This window comes from Phascolarctos cinereus, unplaced genomic scaffold (genome assembly GCF_003287225.1).
Source record: "Phascolarctos cinereus isolate Bilbo 61053 unplaced genomic scaffold, phaCin_HiC Scaffold_829;HRSCAF=1481, whole genome shotgun sequence".
NCBI classification, from domain to species: Eukaryota; Metazoa; Chordata; class Mammalia; order Diprotodontia; family Phascolarctidae; genus Phascolarctos; species Phascolarctos cinereus.
In genome coordinates, this window is record NW_027556212.1 from 8,597 (window position 1) to 15,056 (window position 6,460).

Sequence of the window (6,460 nt, forward strand, 5' to 3'; positions counted from 1 at the left end):
TACTAAGTGCTTGACAAATATGATCTCATTTGATCTTCAAACCAGCTCTGAAATGTAGGTATTATTATTGTTCACATTCTACAGATGAGGCAGACAGAAGTTCAGTGATTTGCCCAGAGTCACACAGCTAGGGAGTGTCTGAGGTCAAATTTGAATTCAGGTCTCCTAACTCCAGACCCAGTGCTGTGTCCACTGAGCCATCTAGCGCAGGTGAACAATATTTTCTGGTGCTGAAAGAAGTGGTGGATAGGATTGCCAGGTCACCGTCAGTGATATCTGAAAGATCATGGAAGATGGCAATGGCCTACAAGGTGGGAAAGGGGACAATGCAGTCCACATTTTCAAGAAAGTGATGACATCAGAGTCTTCCAATTAGAGGTCGGTGAGCTTGGCTTCCATTCCTGGGAAAATTCTAGAGTGGATGATAAAAGATTAGCCAACATGTGGAGAAGGAAGTGGTAATTACAAAAGAGCCAGCTTGGTATCATTCAGAACACCACTGGCCCCATTAAGTTCATTGTCTCTTTTGACAGGATTACTCATTCTTTGGAGGAAATGCTGTGGACAAGATTTTCCTAAGTTTTAGCAAAACTTGTAGTAAAGAATCTTGTACTATTCTCATGGAGAAGGTGGAGAGATGTGGAACAGCAATTACTTAGATCCAGAAATCACTGGATGACTGGACCCAAAGATTAGCTGTTAGTGTTCAATACCAACATGGTACCAGGCAGATCTCCAGGGGAGGGAGGACATAAGCATTTGTTATTGTTCAATCATAGCCAACTCTTCATGACCCCATGGGACATAGCACACCAATACTGTCCATGGGATTTTCTTGGCAAAGATACTAGAATGGTTTGCCATTTCCTTCTTCCATGGATTAAGGCAAACAGAAATTAAGTGACTAGGTCAAATAGTGTAAGTGTCTGAGGTAGAATTTGAACTCAGGTCTTCTTGATTCCATACCCAGTACTTTATCCATTCAACCATCCGACTGACCCATAAGCAGTTATATAGCACCTACTATGTGCCAGGCACTGTGCTAAGTACTCTACAAATGTATTCCCATTCAGTCTATACAACAGCACTGAGAGGGAAGTGTTATCATTATTTCCATTTTGCAGTTGAGTAAACTGAGGCAAACAGGGATGAAGTGACTTGACACAGATAGTAAGTGTCTGAGTCTGGATTCAAATGCAAGTCCTCCTGACCCCAGATTCAGGGCCCTACCAACTGTGCTCCCTAGCTGGCCTTAGTAGAATCCCTCAGGGTTCCAGGCTTGTCCTGGGCTGATTTTAATCAGTGATCTGCATAAAGGCACAGAGGAGATGGTCATCAAATTTGCAGATGACACAAAATGGGGCTGGGGCTGGAAGGAGGGGGGCAGATAACTAACATATTGGATGATAGAATCAGAATCTAAAAAGATTTTGATAGGCTAGATCATTGGGCTGAATCTAATGACACAAAATCTAACACAAATCAATGTAAAGCCCTACACTTGGATACCAAAACTCAATTTCCTAAGTATAAAAGGGGAAGGCATAGTTAGACAGCTGTTGCTGTGGAAAAAGTAATGGGGACTTTAATGGACACAAGCTTAACATAAATCAGTCATATGATGAAACTGTCAAAAGCGCTAATGCAATCTTTGAGCTCCATGGAGTGGGCGCTGGCTTCCAGGAACAGGGAGCACCCTGCCTTCATCAGGCTTCATCTGGAGGAACACGTTCTGGTCTGGGTGCCACAATTTAAGAATGACATTGAGAAGTTGGGGGAGCGTCCAAAGGCACCAAACAGAACGATGAGCTCCTGTTTAATAAGAATGAGTGGGTGTTTAACTGGAAGAGAAAAGATTCAGGGAGGGCATGATGATTGTGTTTTTATGTAAAGGACAAATTCGATTTGTTCTCCTTGGTCTGGGTGGGCAGAACTAGGAATCACAGGTAGAAGTTAGAAGAGGATGAATTCAATCCGATGTCAGGGAAAACTTCCTAGCAATTAAGGCTGAGCCCCAGGAGAGGTAGTAAGTTCCCCATCACGAAAGCTCTTCAAGTAAAGGCTGGTTTGATACCACTTATGGTATATGGTACATAGCAGGGATTGTGTTGGTCATGATGGGTGCCAGGCCCCATCTGAGTCTCAAATTCAGGACCTCTGGTCTGTCTGAAATCTTCTTTTCCAGCCTTATTTTATTCTCCTTTAGGGAGAGAAGTGGTGGAGAGTAAGCCAGACTCAGAGCTAGGGAAACCTGAGTTTCGATTCCCCCTTCTCACACAGCAAGGTGAATCAATGGATGGAGTGCTGGGCCTGGAGTCAGGAAGACCTAAGTTCAAAAGCAGCCTCAGACACTTACTAGTTGTGTGACCTTGGGCAAGTCACTTCACCTTAGTTTGCCTAGGAGGCAGTGCCAGTGGAGTTAGGGAGAGCTGAGTTCAAACCCTGCCTCAGAAACTTCCTCACTGAGTGACCCTAGTCAAATTGATGAACCTCTTTCAACCTCAGTCGGGTATTTTTTGGAATCAGAATTATCTATGAGAGAAGGAGTATGGTACAGTGGCTAGAGCTAGCCTCCAAGCCAGGAAGACCTGGGTTCACATCCCACCTCTGACACACACTAATTGCTATGTGACCCTGGAAGCGTTATTTTATTTCTCAGCTGTCCCGATAACTCTATCTCAGAGCAGGTGGGCCTACATTTCTAGAGGAAGTTTCCTTTTATGCGAGTTCCCTAGATCAATGAAATCAGTCAGTCAAGTATGTGTTATATTATACCAGTCACCGTGCTAAGAATGGGGGATAAAAAGAAAATGCCCAAAAGGAGTTCACCTTCTAATGAGTTCAGTCCCTGTTCCCTAGTTATCTGGGTATTAGCCATTATCCCCTGATAGATAATAAACTAGGGGAAAGGCAGAAGCTGGTCTTGGTCAAAAAGTAACCCTAAGATTTTCCTTCCTCTTGGGGACAAGGCCATTCATTATACAAAGAGAGCCTGATAGAGTGCTTTCTACACACGTCATAGGAGGTGCTTATGAAAGATCTGTTGAACTGAATTGACCTGATTTCAGCCCCAGTATTTATTGCTGTGTGAGAATGAGTTTTCCTCTTCTGATTTCCTTTGAAATGGTTTGCTACTCTGGAGAAACAGGATTTAAACCTTAAAGTCAACTCTGATCTTTCAGGCAGATCAATATGGTATGGAGAGGTTTTGAATTTGGTTCTCTCTCCACTAACCTTTCACTTGAGACCACAGAACCTAGGACGTATTCATAAAAATGTCTGCATGTGGTTGTAAGTAGAAGCCAGCCAAGGGTAATGATTACACCCTCCCACTAATTGGGCAAACACTGGAAGAGATAGATGTAATCTTCTTTGCAAAGTTGAAGTGACTTTCAAATTTAAAAAATAATCCTTCTCCCCAGTGGTTCAATTTCAGATGTGGATTGCCTTTTCTACTTTCCTTTTTCATCCCCAATCCAATCCTAACTGTCATATTCAATATCAAGGCCAGCCTTTATGCCAACCTCAACCCCAGCCCTAATCTCATCACCCACATCTTACCTCTAATTTTCAACCCAAACTTCAATGCCAGCCACAATCCAAAGCTCCACACCAATCCCAACTCTCAAATCTACCCCCATCTTAGTCCTCTGAATGACCCAACTAAAGTTGGAAGAGCTCTCTGAGGCCACTTTGTGTAATCCATACTTGGACAAGAATTTGCTTTACAATATAACTTAACAAGTTGCTGTTGTGAAGTCATTTTCAGTCATGTCTGACTCTCTGTGACCCCATTTGGGATTTTCTTGGGAAAGATACTCGAGTGGTTTCTCATGTCCTTCTCCAGCTCATTTTATAGATGAGGAAATGAGAAACAGGTTGAGTGACTTGCCCAGGGTCACACAACTAGTAAGTTCCTGAGGCCGGATTTGAATTCAGGTCTTCCTCACTCCATGCCCAGCACTCTATCCACTGTACCACCCAGCTGTCCTTACTCAACAAGTAGGGAAGGGAATGAGCACTTATAAAGTCTCTACTATGTGTTAGATACGATGCTAAGCCCTTTTTGCAAATATTACTTCACAATAACCCTTCAAGGTCGGTGCTTTTATTACCATCATTTTACAATTGGGGAAACTGAGGTTAATCGACTTGCACAGGGTCCCAACTGAGGCCAGATTTGAACTTAGTTCTTCCTGACTCTGGGCCCAGCGTTCCATCCAGTACACCAACAAGGCAGCATAGTCCTCCAGACTATATTATACTATGTGTTGACCCACAAGCAGTCAACTAGTCTTTGCTGGTGGATCTCTAGGGAGAGGAGCCGCTCTCTTCCCAAGGCAGCCCATTCTACTTTGGAAGATCTGTGGTGGTTAGGGAGATTTTTCTTCTACCAAGCCTAAATTTAGTCCTAGGCACAGCGATCTCACCGGTTCTTCTCACTTCACGTTCATGAGCTCATATAGGTGTTGCCATGTTTTTCTGAAACCATTCCCCCTCATCATTTCCCATAGCACAATAGTATTCCATCACAGCTAAATGCCACAATTTGTTCAGCCATTCTGAAATTGATGGGCATCCCCTCAATTTCCAATTCTTTGCCTCCACAAAAAGAGCTGCTGTAAACATTTTTGTACATATAAGTCCTTTTACTTCTACTTTGATCACTTTGGGATACAGACCTAGTTGTGGTATTGCTGGGTGAAAGGGTAGGCACTATTTTATAGTCCTTTAGTATGGTTTCAAATTGTTTTTCAGAATAGTTGGAGCAGTTCCCAACTCTACCAACAATTCATTAATGTACCTATTTTTGTCTCATCTCCTCCAAAATTTGTCATTTCTGATAGATGTGAGGTGGTACTTCAGAGTTGTTTTAATTTGCCTTTCTCTAATCAATAGAGATTTGAACATTTTTTTCATGACTACAGAGAGCTTTGATTTCTTTTTCTGAAAACTGCCTGTTAATATTCTTTGACCATTTATCAATTGAGGAATGGCTCTCATTTTTTAAAATTTTGACTTAATTCTATACTCAGTATATATTCAAGAAATGTTATTTACAAGAGACACTTGAAACTTGCTGTAATTTTTTTTATATTACTTCCTTGCCTATGGTACCTTTTAGCAAAATGTACTTTCCCACTTATCTCTTTTAATTAGGTCTATTTTTGTTTTTGCACTGTCTGAGATCAAGATTGCTACCCATGCCTTTTTTACTTGAGCTCAAGCATATTTGGCTGCATCCCTTTATTTTTCCTTTGTGTGTCTTTCTGTTTCAAGTGTGTCTTGTAAATAACATATTGTTGAATCCTGATTTCTAATCTATTCTGCTATCTGTTTTCATTTTATGGGTGAGCTCATCCCATTCACATTCACAGTAATGATCACTAACTGTTATTTCCTTCCATTCCATTCTCTTCTCTCTCTCTCTCTCTCTCTCTCTCTCTCTCTCTCTCTCTCTCTCTCTCTCTCTCTCTCTTTCTACTGTCCCTCCTCAAAAGTCTATTTTGCTTCTAATTACTGCCTCCCTTTATGGTACCTCCCATTTATCACCTCCACCACCCCTTCCTTATCCCCTCCTACTTCCCTATTGGATACATGACACTTGTAAATACAACTGAGTGTGTATATATAGTCTTTCTTTTTTGAACCAATTCTGATAAAAATGAGATTTAAGCATTGCGTGCCCCAACCATTTCCCCCTCCTTTGTAAAAACTCTTCCTTGAGGGGCAGTGAAGTGATACAGTGGATAGAGCACCAGCCCTGAAGTCAGGAGGACCTGAGTTCCAATCTGGCCTCAGACCAAACACTTGACACTTACTAGCTGTGTGACCCTGGGCAAGTCACTTAACCCCAATTGCTAAAACGAAACAAAAAAATCCCTCTTCCTTGAATGCCTCTTGTATGTGAAAAAAAATTCTCTATTGTCTCTCTCCTTTCCTCCTTCTCCCACTGGACCCTCTCCTTTTTCTCTCCCTTTCACCTTTTTTTAGAGATCATTCAGGATAATTGACTCATATCCATGCCCTCTGTCTATGTAAACTCCTTTTAAGTGCCCTGATAATGATAAAGTTCTTAGGAGTTACATCTATCATCTTGCCATATAAGGATGCAAAGAGTTTAACTTTGTTGAGTCCCTAATGATTACTCTTTCATGTTTACCTTTTTATGCTTCTCTTGAGTTGTTTGTTGGAATGTCAAATTTTCTATTCAGCTCTGCCCTTTTCATCAGGAATGCTTGAAAGTCCTCTATTTCATTGAATATCCATTTCCACCCCCACCCCCCAGGATTATACTCAGTTTTTCTGGGTAGGTGATTCTTGGTTGGAATCCTAGCTCCTTTACCTTGTAGAATATAATTTTCCAAGCCCTCTGCTCCTTTAACGTGAAAGCCACTAAATCTTGTGTGGTACTGATTATGGCTCCGTGATATTTGAATGGTCCCTTTCTTGCTGCTTG